The sequence below is a fragment of the Pomacea canaliculata genome, linkage group LG6 (genome assembly GCF_003073045.1).
Source record: "Pomacea canaliculata isolate SZHN2017 linkage group LG6, ASM307304v1, whole genome shotgun sequence".
NCBI lineage: Eukaryota > Metazoa > Mollusca > Gastropoda > Architaenioglossa > Ampullariidae > Pomacea > Pomacea canaliculata.
Window position 1 is genome coordinate 22,388,391 of NC_037595.1, and position 14,472 is coordinate 22,402,862.

At 42.8% G+C, this 14,472-nt stretch overlaps 1 protein-coding gene and 1 non-coding gene across 2 annotated transcripts in view; one reads left to right on the top strand and one right to left on the bottom strand.

Moving 5' to 3' along the window:
- LOC112566447 (glutamate receptor ionotropic, kainate 2-like) overlaps positions 1-14,472 on the bottom strand; it is a 153,306-nt gene that overhangs the window by 115,271 nt on the left and 23,563 nt on the right.
- Trnal-uaa lies at positions 7,974-8,056 on the top strand. The gene has a single exon. It is a non-coding gene; the product is annotated as a tRNA-Leu (tRNA).

Consider the following 14,472-nt stretch of genomic DNA (forward strand, 5'->3'; position numbering starts at 1 on the left):
TACAGCTGTTTGTCCGTCTGTCAGCGAGTGTGTGTACACAGACCCACTTCATGTTTACTGCTGGATGGCTGCCTATAAAGACCACAACCAAATAGTTTTCCACTCGCATTGTAGAGATGTTGCCGCACACCAGGTCTGGGTATACCGCATGCGGCATCCTCGGTCATTTGCTTCCAGCAATCCAGCCACCCAGACAGCCAGACAACCGGGAATAAAGGGTCTGCAGGGAGCCCTGGCGCCGCACGGAAGATGGTCCTGTGACCATAGTTACATCCATCGACAACCTCCACCAGATGAGAATGCGGCGGTATGTGGAGCATTCACCCACCCCGACAACAGCGGCTTGCCAGTGCAAACCTCACCTACCCGAGCTTTTCCAGGACAGGATGTTTGCAGTCCTCGTTGCGAGCGGCCCGAGGGTTACAATACCGTTACCGTTCGTTCAACACACTGGATCACTTCCACCATCCTTTGAAAAGTCTCATCATTTAGTTATATTTTTCTTTAACAGACAAGCACGGCCTCCTTCTGGCAGAAGGAGGAGGCTACCGCTTGATCTGATGAAGAAAAGGAGAAAAAGCTTTCGGTACCCGGATGGCAGGACCGCTGAGCCGCACCCTGGGAGACGTGGCGGCGATGATGAGGATGATGCTCCGCAGACTGCTTCACGCGGGGCGCCGGCTACTGTCGGCAGTGTGGGTAGTAGACTACAGAGCATCAACTACAACCTAGTCTGTAGTCGGGATCACGTGACATCAGTGCACGTGCAAACAAGAGAAAGAATCGTTGACGCTTAAATCACTTGCTGAGAATGTACTGGGATTTTAGGTTGTTGTTGTTTTATTCTGTTTCTCGTTCCTTTTGTTTTGTTGTTTTGTTCTGTTCTATTCTTGTTTTTTGTTTTGCTTTTGTTTTGTTTTGTTTTTTTTGTTTTGTTTTGTTTGTTTTTTTTGTTCATGTTTAGTTTTTTAACTTGCTTATTGTGTTTTGTTTTGTCGTGCTTTTAGATGTCCACTAAAAAAAAAAAGCGAAACAGATAACTATACTAACAACCAGTTCAATGCATACAAATATTTACATTCAAAGACAAATACACACGCAGATATGCACGCATCAATAGTTCCTTGTTGTAAACGAAAATAAAGAAAAATATTTCAGCCCGAGTGCTAGTATTATTATTTTTTTTGTTTACCTCACATTGGATGTATCAGTCTGTCTGTTTCTCATGATCTGTCATCCTGCATGACAGGTGAGACAGTTAAAGTGGTTTCAAAAACCTCCTTTCCTTGATTGTTTTGGAGTATTTCTTTTCCTTGCAGTTTGGGCAATGTCTCTGTTTCAGACCATGCATTTTACTTTGAAACGATTCTGCTTCCTTCTGATGGGCTATGAACGACAGAAGGACATAAAACTAAGTCTTTTTCCATGCTGTCTCTCAACCATTAATTGTTGCTCATGCTGCGCTGCTTTTAGCTTATATTCATTTTTTGAAGCATCCACCAAAATCTGCCAAGAGAAAAGGCAAAACGCAGACAGACAGACAAACATATTTAGACAGGTCCAGACCGACCAGGGAGACAACTGGACCAGAAAATCTACTATATAAGATGTCAACAAATTTACGAAAATCGTACAGAGGCGGATCAGACATAAGACATTTTTTTAATGCAGGAAGAAACAACCAACCTTTTAAGAAAAGGAAAATTCGTGAATTTAAGCCCCTGTAAGGAGCAGCCTCATCAGGCAAGAAGCTTTCCTCTGAATTGTCTCCCTGCCACAGGGGAAGCATGTCTAGTTCGGCGCGATCGCGTCAGGGAGCGAGATCCTCTCGCGCTATTTTCTGTCCTGTAGGGATTAGTTTTCCTGTGTCTGGGACTAAGAAGAGCTTGCAGGCTTTATCAGTGTCGACAGCTACAAAAAAAGGAGAAAAAATGCAGAATTTTCGTCTCCAATACTGGAATTTGCCGCGAAACGATGACCGCAGTCAAGTATTCAAGTATCCAGATGTTGAGGCCACCCTAAGTGATATTGTTTTTTATAAGTGTAAGTGTGTGCGTGTATACGTGGATATGCGTGTCTACATGGTTGTGTATACAGGTAAATTCGGTCTAAGTCTGGTTCGGGGGGACGGGGAATCAGTGGTTCAAATCATTTCCAATTTCGTTGGTAACCTGAAGCATTTAGAATAATAAAAAAAGGTTTGCACAACGTGCTCTGGAAACCTATCGTCTGCTTCTCCATCATTGCAGCTGCTTAGGTGAGCTCTATATCGAGCAAGACTAAATAAGACTGGGGCTCTCGTGTGGACAGAGGTGAAGAAAGTTTCGAAGACTACCAACAACAGAACTAGAGCCTGCAGGCGACATCGCGAGAGTCCACAATGTTAATAGTATGGTTCTTAGTGTGCGCCAACATAAACACGAATATTATAATAAATATTACAAACACCTAAACTAGTATCTAATATAAAGACAATAATAATGCGAAATAAATAAAATACTTAAACGTCTGTCTTACAAAAAAGGTATTAACTAAGTATGATGTTTTGTTTGGGTAACAAAAATAATCTTCTAATGCTGCTTCCTGGGGGTTTTTTTTCTTCTTTTATTTCTAAAGGAATAAACATCTAGCGCAAAGTTGTCTGCTACATGACATGGTGGCAGCCATGTCGACAAAAATAAGCAAAATTATGGATCAAGACTAAGATAAGTGGTGGAGGTGGAGGTGGAGGTGACAATCTACATGCCATCTGAACCGTTTCTGGCTAAGAAATGGTTTTCAAGTTGATATCTATCGCTCCGTGTGGTCACTTGAGGTAGCAACTGATGGCGGCAAGAGTTGAGTAGAAAAAAATACTTGTACAGGTATAATACAGGCTGTCAAAAAAGTACTCCAGCCTGAATGCATCTAATAAAAAAATTAATATATTAATTACAATAATCTGAAAGGTCAATGTACATTAATTTAGAACTAACCATCATGGGTTCTACCTCAAAATTTAAGTCAGTGCTAACCAAAATGATTAAGAAGCATGACTAATACAATTCAGAACTCACCTAATGTCCTGTCCTTGTACTTTTGTCAGTCGTACCTGGCAAATGGCGATTACATCTAACCTTTTATGGCCGCTAGCGGACACCAGGCAAGGACCAAAGATGATACACATGCCTTGCTTGTAGTAATAACTTCCCATTATTGGGGGAAGCGAAAGTTTTTATTAGGGCTGCGAGATGCATGCGTGTTATTCCCATGCCTGACAGCTGCCATTTCCTGTTCGCAAATTGTCTGCAAGGCAGTTCCAGATGGGCAAGGCTTTCGGAATGGCCTTCTCCAAGTGTCTGCGGCTCTTTGGTGCTTGTAGCAAGGTGACTTGGTTACTAGGTAACAAAAGAGTGAAGAGGGGATTGTGTTAGGAACTACTTAACAGATTGCCTCTCGTGCTTGAGTGTGTTTTGTGAACAGTGAATACAGCTTTTAGCTAGGACCTGGAAACATGTCAGAATTATTGTTATTGTGATTATTGGGATAGAGATGGCTTTGTCATTCTTTTTTCTCATGCTTATACCGACAAGCTGTTTATGGTCGGCTGATTATGTATTTGTAAGTGCTTCTAACAAAAAGTGAATTCACCCTAAAAGGGTCGGGGGAGATGATAATGAAAAAGGAGTTGGGGTTGAAAACCAAGGGAGGGGGAATCGGCGGTCTTATGACTAGTTGTTGCATGAAGAAAGAAGAATGCGAAAAAAAAAAAAAGTTTAGTTTCAAACTGCTTTGTACCTTCTCTCTCTCCCACACACATCAAGTAAATGTTTTCTCACACTTCTGCTTTAATGTCTTCGCTACAGTCAGTACTGCAATGGTATCTTAGGATTACACCTTCTGTGATCTCATCCTTTCAACCTTTGTTTCCCACTGCTGTCCATGCGATTTCTAACTCCCATTCACTTCTTTTGTTTGTATGTTCTTTCATTCCAAGTGTTCCGCTAACCTCATTGCTCTCTCTAAATATATATATGCGCTCGTTTTCTTTCATTCACTTTTTCATTCTCCGTCTCCTATCTCTTTCAGATTCCAGACGCAATTGTTCATAGAACAAGATGTCAACAGTTTTCTTCTACATTCATCCCATCTTGATATTGAATTGATATTGGAATTGATATGAGCTCCAAAGCATAAATAGTTCATCTAATGTGTGCCCGTCTGCAAAAATGGTCAAACTCCACTGGAGCGAATTAAAGTGCAACACAATTATCATTCTTTCTATGCCCCTATAGATGTCTAGCACAGTAACCCGAAAAAACCACAAAACAAAATGTCTGTAAAGGACAGGGTGGCACTGGAGAGGACAAAAGTGTATTTTGTAAGAAAAACAAATAATAAATCTTGTGTTGACAGTCAAGCCTGTACTCTGTGTACTCCTGTCTCAGGCACTAAGAGTAATTATCTTATCTCAGCACAAACTACATTAGTTGCAGATGGCGCTGTATTGCAGTCTCAGGTCACGCCCTCTGTATCATAGTCTTGCAATGCCCACACACTATTCCAGTCTAAAATCAATGACCTCTACTCCTGTGGGACCCACCGAAGAAAGATGCCCACCTCACCCACCCACCACGCATCCTTAACTCAAAGTGTCGAGGCGCCCTAGGGAGCGGATTATTCCTCACCTCCATCCTATGAGTGAGAAGGTGAGAAGGTGAAGTGTCGACACGACAAGCCTCGCTTTTCAAACTGTACACTAGTGTCTTCTTAACTCAATATGTGGGCGTATTTTGAAAAAAAAATCTTTACACGACATTTTTTAAAACAATAGTCACACACAAAACTTTCATCAAAATTTGTTTAAAGTCTCTAAAGTAAGTGTGTAATGGAATAACTTTTTTTCTAGCTTTAACTCTTTTTTTTATTGGCTTGGATGAAGACCAACACAATCACAGAAATCGTTTTTATTTGATGATTGTGGTCTAGAGAGATAAAAGAAGTCATTAATATGAATTACTTATTATTGCGCATGCGTGGGTTACGTATTGAATATGTGTGTGTGGTGAATGTACATACTGGTGAGGGTCTATTACAGCCAGCTTTAACAGCCAGGTAAGCCACCCATTTGAATCATTTCAAACTAATTTGCATTCTCTTTCGACATCACACGCAAACTGTGAGCAGACTGAAGTGTCTCACACCGCGAGCATTCATTCCACTGCCATGGGACAACCCTCTCTAGTCCAGGTAACCAAAAGTGCTCAACACCTACAAAAGGTTAGGCCTCTCTCTCCAGGTGCACCAAACACCTTAGCGATAACAGCAGCCGCCTGCATCCCATCTCCCACAATCCTCCAGTTCTCCTCACCTCCGAGCTTTCACCGAGCCAACGTCTCCATGCTGCAGCGCTCACGCCGTCAAACGCGGTGATTGTGTTTGACATTACAGGTAGGAGGCCCCGCCACCACATCTTCCTCCCTCCCACGCAAAGGTGGGCGCACACACACACATGCACACGCATACACACACACATACACACACACACACATACATACACATACACACACATGCACACACACACACATACACATGCACGCTTTTGCTCTGAAGGTAGAAGCGTTGCCCGTGGTTACCGACCACGAGATGCGCCAGGTATCCACGTCCAACAGAATTAGCACGACGACAAGGTAAATAAACCGAGTGTTGAATAAATCCGTCTGTTGCTTTACCTGTTGTGTTTCTTTTAAATGGAGGCACAAGGTGTAATATTCTGTATTCTTTGGGTCGGCGGATGGTCGCGGATGGTGTTTGTTGCTGAAGTTTCCTTTCTGCGGCCTGTGACGATAAGGGGATGTTCCAAGATAGTAGTGTCTTTGAACTGAATAATTGGAAAAGCCTTTACTTTTGTTGTTGCTGTTGTTGTTGTTGTTAGTGTCGTTTAGGCGTTTTTTGTTTTTTTTTGTTGTTTGTTTGTTTGTTTGTTTGTTTGTTTGTTTGTTTGTTTGCACTACACTAGTCCTTTAACACAGAGGTGATTTCAATCTTGAGCGCACGATACAGACTTACAGTCCAGAGAATAAGAGCAAAAGAGAGAGAGAGAAGGGAAAGAAGACGAAGATGCTATTCCATGCTAAACCGGAACACATGGGTGTGTGATGCGCAGCGCCGCCTGGCCTTCTCCAAGGAAGTTCTTCCTGAGTAGGTGCGATCTCACCTGGCGACCGGGCGGCTGGGCAGGTGAGAGAGATCATCCCCATTCCCCACAAAGAGGGGCTGACTGCTGGAGTCACCTTACAGATCAAGGCTGCCCTTATCTTCCTTTCTCCTTGTTCCGCTTCTAGGGCTTCTGGGATTGTGGAACACGGGCGAGTAACAAGGACCAGCTAATGACACCCGGTATGCCACCCAGTGAGCTCCTGGGTTTCTAGCTACATCGTGTTTGTACACGGCTTCTTTCTCGTTTTTCTCTTTTTCATCTCTCTCTGGCTTTTCCTCTTTCATGCATTTTTTATTCTTTATTTCGTTCATTAATTCTTTCTTTCGTTCGTTAATTATCTCTTTGTCCTCACCTTTTTCTTTCAGTTTTTCATTTGTTGGTTTGTTCCGTTCTCTATTTCCTGGTTTCTATTTTTCTCTTTTTATGTTTAAGACTTTCTAAAGCGAAATAGAGGAGAATGTGTGTGGATGCTCGCGAGCTCGATCCCACTTTTAAGTGTAAAAGATTAACAAACAAAAACATCCAAGTTTCCTTGCAACTACTGACCCTGCTGTCGTCAGGGCTCATCAAAGCCTGTTCACGCCCACATCATCTCATACTTCAGTCAGATGTAAATTTACTTCTACAACACTTTCAAAAGATTAGTCAATCTTTCATTTTACTCTTGAAAGGATGGACTAATTTTTTAACCTTTTAGACTGCTCTGTTCTTCCCTTCCTTACCACACCAGAAAAAAAAACTTAACCTGTCTCCATGGGTTCGATTTTTGTGCGCCAGGAATCATTTCTGTCAAGAATCAATACTCAAAGGGAGGCCACCTTGCGCCAGTCATACAACTGTGGAGCAGGCGATCAAATCCTCCGGGTTTAAATATGCCCCCATCACTCCCCTTCATTCCCGACCTTCGACCTTGCTGTTCTGACTTCCCTGGTTCGCGGATGGCCATCTTTGGCGGGTCCAACCGATGATGAATAGTTCTTCGTTCCAGACAAAGAAGAGGGCGACAACTGTCATGTAACTTGATTGAAAGATTGAAAAAAAAGTATAAAGCTTATGAGAAGTATGAACTTCCTTGTTGTTATAAGTGACAGTTGGCAGTGAGACGGGGAATGATGGAAGGAGGAGGTGGGGGAAGTCAGAATGTTTGTCGGCGTATAGGTCAGGATTCGCTCCATGATGCAGCAAAGGGTTAAGAGCGCCCTTCGTTTGCCCGCCTATAATGCGCCCCAAATGATATTAAGCTGGGGAAAACGGTCCAGAAGGGAGATGTGTTGGCCCAGGAGTCAAGCTGTGTGTGTGTGGAGGGTGTGGGGAGTGTGTGCTTTGTGGTTGTCGTCCTCGACATCGCCTCAATCGATGTGAATCGACAGACTGGAAATAGAAACGCTAGGAAATGTATGAGGAGTGTCTTCCCTTGGATGGTGAAAATAGAAAGGTGGCAGAGACTGTGAGAGTGGACTCTCCTCCATGAATGAAAAAAAGAAATATGTCGGCTCTTTCATCATTCAGACTGAGCAATATTATGAAATGATGACCTGCACTCTCCCTCTGACTAGTTCTCAACTAATTAAAACAAAACTTTTAATATACTTTTCTCGTCATGACATGACTTTCGGTTCCTTCAAAGTCTAGAATCATGTGAGGGGAATGATCTCGATACCCCTTTATAATACAGTATTCTTAGTCAATGTTTGCTGATCATTCAAACCAGCAATGCGCTGTCACCACGGGGCGGCTGTTATTCAAGTCTTGATTTAGACATCGAGTGTCTGTCAGTACGGTGGCCGAGTGGTTAAGGCGTTGGACTTAAGATCCAATGGATATATGTCCGCGTGGGTTCAAACCCCACCCGTACTAATTTCTTTTCAAATTTTTATTTTTATCTTATATTATATTTTTTAAGTTATATCTCGTATTCTTATCAAAATTAATGGATTCTGACAGACTAGTCATGGACTTGACGTAAATAAAAAAATGAAATAAATGAAAAATAATCACAAGCAAGGCTGCAATTTTTTTTATCAAGCATACTTTCTTTTCATGAAAACCAGCGAAACAAACTAATTTTCGACGATTCCTAGGCTTCCTAAAGCCAAGGCACAAAGCGCTAAGGCGTCACACATGAAGGACTTCGTCAGGTGGCGGGGTCACAGGGTCAGGTCAAATTATCTGGGTCGGTGAAGTGGTAATCTCACATTGCTGTAGGAGTGTATGGGCGTGGTGGTACGCTGATTGTGAGTAGATTCCCTCTCTAGTCCCTCCTCCCACACACAGCAGTGGTCGCTTTTATATTTATTTTTATTTATGATAATAAAAAAAATCATTTATCTGCCGAGTGACATTGCACGAGAAATATTTATTAACATACCCACCACTCACTCGACAAATACCAATCTCCTTCTTTCTCTTTCACACGCTACCTACAGAGGGTATAGGCCACAGACCTACAGAGGGTATAGGTCACAGACCCACAGAGGGTATAGGTCACAGCCGTTCTGCTAGTCGCACCCAACACCTGATCAAGTCGACTATCTATATGTGAGTGGTACAGCTGTACCAGGCGATGATGGAGTCTCTCAATACGCCCTCCATCACCGCCTGGTAAAACTAAACCACAATGCCCTTCCTAGGGCCAGACACTTCTCCGCTGGCTCAGAAAGTAAAGTCATTGGAAGCCTTCTTGAAAGTAGAGACCATGACAATGACAGTGACAAATGAAACATCCTGCTTGACGATAGCGACCACATCGTTGTCCCATCTGAGGTCATCCTAGGATGGCTGTTCCCAGGAACTCGAAATAGTCAATGGCCTCACCGCTAGCAAGAAGAGGCTTCACATGAAGTCTGTTCCTGCTAAAGTCGACTATACTATCTATACTATCTCTTTGGCCTTAGTTGTTGGGTTTTTCACTGCACCACGCTACCAGGTGATACACATCCTGATACGCAGACATAGCGGTATTCACGATGATGATGACGATGATGATAGCGACATGAATGACAAAAATGATAGGTTATTGGGTAATTACACATCCTTTCAAAAATAAAACGCATGAAGGAACTGTTGTAGATACTGAGACAAAGAAATGCATCTTCCTTAAAGTGATCTGGCACAGTTGATGGAGACTGGGAACATACAGAATGTCAGATATGTCACACCTTCCTCCCACACGATCCTCCCACAGGCTTCACGCCCACTCAGCTCCACAGCTGTATGTCTGTTACAGCAAAGATTTACAGTCCAAGGCGTTGGTGGAGATTATGTCTAGAAAATAGGAAAATGGTTGCTGCCCAAAAAAAACCGAGAAAAAAGCCACGAAACGAGCTTTATACGATTCCTGACTCGGCCAACTCATTTCTTAGTCAATACGCATGCGCCGCTTCTCACCTCGTGAATTAACGTAATTCGCGAGGACACGACGTCAGACGCCGTCAGCATCTTGAGGTTTATTCTGCTTACAAAAGCTGCCATCCTTGTCTTTTCTTTTGAAGAGGCTTGCTCATCAAGAGGGTGCGTCTTCGTGTATCGCTAAATCCAGATCCTTTTTAAGCAACCGGAGCATCTTCCTATATCACCATGGCAACTTCCTGTAGTTTTACTTTACTAGAATAGCCTGTCGGAATTCCGCCACTAACACACTATTGTCCGACTTCCGTTATCCTAAAATAATCCTCGACTTGATGAGGGTGAATGAAACAAAGCAGATTGTTTATCCCAACTACTACATCTGCTGGAAAATTAGTTTTTAAATCCAGAGTTTGTTTTGTTGAAATATCTGGCGGTCTTCATAATGAGGCTTTCATCTTCCTTCTCGTTCATTTGTATTCCTCTGTCAGTTCCTTTCAACAAGCTTTCACTGTGCTGTCATGGAACTTGGGATTGGCATAACAAGCAAATAATGAATGAATGTTCTTTGCCTTTTCCTTCAACGCAAGAAATGGAAGACGCTCAATACTGATACGCAAGTATTCGGTTCTGATTAAAAAAAAATCACAAGCATCCAAAGATCACTAACTGTCTAGAGAAATGTATTAGCTAGAATATTTTCTTTAGTTAATTATTAGGACACCAAAAGAGGTTACCTACACTGTATGTACCTGCGTCTGTCTCATTCACACACAGAGGAGGGGAAGGAGAGATTCATTATCTCGACATCCAGTCCCTCGCAAAACCTGCTTCTCGCCCCACACACGGGAAACGGAGTTTATCAGTAACTTACAGATGATAATTATATACCCTGTGTATCGACAGACTCACTTTCCACCCAACACTTGTGTCGGATGAACAGTGGCAAGAAAAGGAGTGAGGACTGCGTGTTCAAAACCTCGGACTCAAGGTGTGTGGTCCATGAAGCTCCAACCACATCAACTTCAGGTGCACACCTTACCTGTCCTGTCTACCGCAATCTAACTTTAACAGTTACTGATAATAATTAAATTATTGCAGCTCATTTTTCCTTGTGAAGACGAGATCGGCACGCTGATGAGAATGAGGCTACAAACAAAGCCGATAATTAGCCATCACAGTCAGCCACACAGTAAATTAACACAAGCAGCAGCAACCGGATGTCACCATGACAACCGTAAATAACGTGCAGGGATGAAGATGAGGAATGCGAGCAAAAGCTTGACTGGATTATAATAGATATTTCATGAAGATGTGGGTTTTGAGGCTAGAATTGAAAACTTCGATCGTAGACACAGTTTAACAAAAAAATGGGAGAGCCAGAGGAAGAAAAATAGCGTCTGTCGAATTTTTTTTTAATTATTAGACTAGATTACTTTTCACAAATTTCCGTAAAAATAAGTATACTTAACTATAAAATGTAGATCAGAATCGCACGTGCATGATACAAATGGAGAATCGTCTGACACCATTCGCTTGACTGATTCAGTTAGCGGGAAAGTGCTTGCACCTGAAGGTGATTTCTCATTATAGAGGGAGAGAGTGGGAGGGGAAACAAAATACCTGGAGAAAATCCCAACTACCAGCAATGCAAACAGGTTTCAAAAATAAAGAGCTTCCCGAGACCAGGACTAAATCCAGGGCCTCTCCCTGCAGTCGGATAAGTGACTGTACTGTCGCTGCCTCGCTGCTTCTTCGCTGTTTGGCATCTGAGCTCTGGCATTGCTAGTCGCTAGTCTGACCTCTTGGTGTTAGGCACTTTATTTTCTGCCATGTTGTTGTTTGTCATTCTGTAATTCTTCCTCCTACGAAGTTGTTGGCGGCGTCCTGTCCAGCTCGCGACCCATGCAGCAGTCGTGTACTGCACACCACGTGACTTACTACCGCCACGTGAAGCCGTGCAGCAAACGTTGTGACGGACGTTGGCAGCGGTCGGACGTAGTATCGGCGATGAGGCTGGGAGGGAAGGAACCGAGGGAGGGAGCTTGGCAAGGAAGGAGGAGTATCTGGGCAGAGAGACCGAATCAACGGTGCATGGTTACGGCGTCTATATCTTATTTTTCTATTTTTATTTTTCCCGAGGCGACAGGCTGCGTGGGAGGAGGATCGACTCTCAAGCTTAAAATCAATCTTCTGCTGTACGAGGAGACTTTGTTTCGTTTTCCGTAAACCTAAGCTGACTGGTGGGCTCAGGGTGAAGGGTGGTGCGGGGTAGGGTGGGAAAACTGTCATTTGTTTTGTTGTTGAAAACAAGGACGAGATAAAGATAGAGTCTGTGGCCCAGACACAGCACGACCTGCACACCCACGATGACGAATGGATGGAGGATGTAGCAGACAACGACTGCACGCCCTCGGATTGTAGTAATTTAGATGTTGTGTTGAGGAGGAGTGGTCCCAGATTCCTGGGAAATATCTGCATACATCGGATAAGACAGACTAACAAAAATAAACACAGGAAAACAAACATCCATCCAGGCGAACAACGAGCAAACAAATGAAGAATTAAAAATGTATTAGCTCGCTTTGCACGAGCTCATTGCCAATCACCCGTACATCTCAGTCTCGCTCCATTCTTCCCTGCATGTCCATTGGCATCCATGGCCACAGACAAATGCCTCGTCCTGCCAGAACTTCTTAAGATGGCTGCGTCCTTGTGATTGTAAGCAACATCGATTGTAAAAGCTAAGTTTATGGAGGAAGATTTATTGATTGTTCTAGACTGTATATAACACAAAAATTTTATCAATATGTATTTAATTAAATGCTTCTTTGTCTAACATGTTAGTGCTCCGCAGACATGTACCTTCAAAGCAAATCCCACACTCATATACAGAGTAAAGTGCATATTTGCTCCTCGAATAAACATAAACACGATGAACATAGCAAACCTTATTACATCGATGAACTAAACAACTTCTCGTCAGAACGACGGACAAATAAAATCGAATGAAAATTCATTTCTTTGTATCTCTCGACTTTTCCAGCAGAGACACGTCCGGCGGCCATTTGCCCCTCCGGTCACGTGGCATGCGAAGGTCACGTGCTCAGTTTTGGGTCGACCTTTCTCTAATATCAGCACCTCTCGTGCACTTAAGATCTAACCGCGACAGTAAGGCGACGAATCCAATTCACGACTTGAAGTCCCCGGATGCAGCTGTGCTAGAAAGGGGCGGCGACTCTCGTGCACAAACCGCTCCTAGGTCAACACACACGAGAGGGCATGGTGCTAATTTCCGCTCACAACTCGATTTCGAGGGTCTAGCTTTACGTGATTAAATAATCTTGCTGCATGGCGAATCGAGCAGAACATGGGGGAAAGGGACCGGGGTAATTTTTTTCTTTATTGTTTTTTTTTTTTTTTTTTTTTTTTTTGAATTGATGAAACCCACTCTGTGCTCTGCTGGGAATTTTTTGCTAATATAAAGAAAAAGTGTTGCCCGTGGATATTGTTGAAACTCAAGTGGTTTCCGTCTAATTTTAATGTTATCAACGTATAACGAAGTATTTTTAACTTCATTTTTACTACAAAGCTTTCAGAATAAACGGAAAATGTATTTTTGTAAAAATGCTTCGTCAAATATTAACACTTTGAGATTTGTTTAGCGTATTGTTCAGGTCTGGTGTTTATATATATGGTCTGCTGCGTTTTCAGTTTCGGTCTCGGAAAGTAAAGGTTGAAGTCTTTTGCTGAAAAAGAAAGAAAAGTTTTTAGGAAACAAATTTATTGCAAGTCTATTGTTTGCTTTAAGAATGTTTTCGCGATTCCGGATATTATGCTGCTAAAGTTTCGCCACGACCTGACAACCTCTTGGTAAGAGACTAAGAGTTGGCCTCGGCAAACAGACAACAATCCAAAGATATACGTCCGTCTCCATCCATTGCCTTCAATGTAAATACTGTATCCACCAGGATTGTTTTGTGATGTAATGATCACCGACTCACGTGCACGCGTGCTGTGAAACTCGACCAGTCTACTAACTGCCACCTACATCGCACCAAGCTTCGTGGTCTGTCGATCGCAACTTTTTTCTCTTCGCCGCCCAATCCCAGCCCATCATTTAGGCGAAGTAGAGAAATTCGAATCCCTCTTCTGATCAGAAACAAAAGTGCAGGACACGCAAAACTCGAACACCAGACCCTCCCAGGTTGCGGCAACTGTGAGCCACTGCATGAACTCGTCAATGTGTCTGCGTCCTGCCACGTAAAGCTACGTTTGTTGTTTGTTGGTTGTTGTTTGTTGTTGTTGTTTGTTGTTGTTGTTTTGTTTTGTTTGTTGTTTGTTGTTGTTAGTTGTTGTTGTTGGTTGTTGTTGTTGGTGTTGGTGGTGGTGGTTGTCGGTGGTTGTTGTTTTTGTTGTTTGTTGTTGTTTTTTGTTGTTTTTTGTTGTTGTTGTCTTGTTGTTGTTTGTTTCTTGTTTGTTTGTTGTTGGTTGTTGTTGTTTTGGTTGTTGTTGGTTGTTGTTGGTGGTGGTTGTTGTTGGTTGTTGTTGTTGTTGGTTGTTGCTGTTTTTTGTTGTTGTTGGTGGGGTTTTTGGTTGTTTTTTGTTGTTGTCTTGTTTGTTGTTGTTGCTGTTGTTGCTGCTGTTGTTGTTGTTGATGTTGTTGTCGTCGTCGTTGTCGTTGTCGTCGTCGTCGTCGTCTTCCCCCTACCAAAAAAAAAAAAGAACCCAGCAGCTCAGTAGTATTACCCACAATAATCCCAGGCTTCCATTACAATAGACTCTGGATACTTCCAAGGCCCACTACCCACCGAACCACCGTACTTCCTCTTTCTCTCCAGTTCTCTCCCCAGTGCTACTCTCCCCTTTCCGCCTCTCCGCTTCTCTGTAGCTTCATCACTACAGCTATTTACGTCCCCTTATTCATC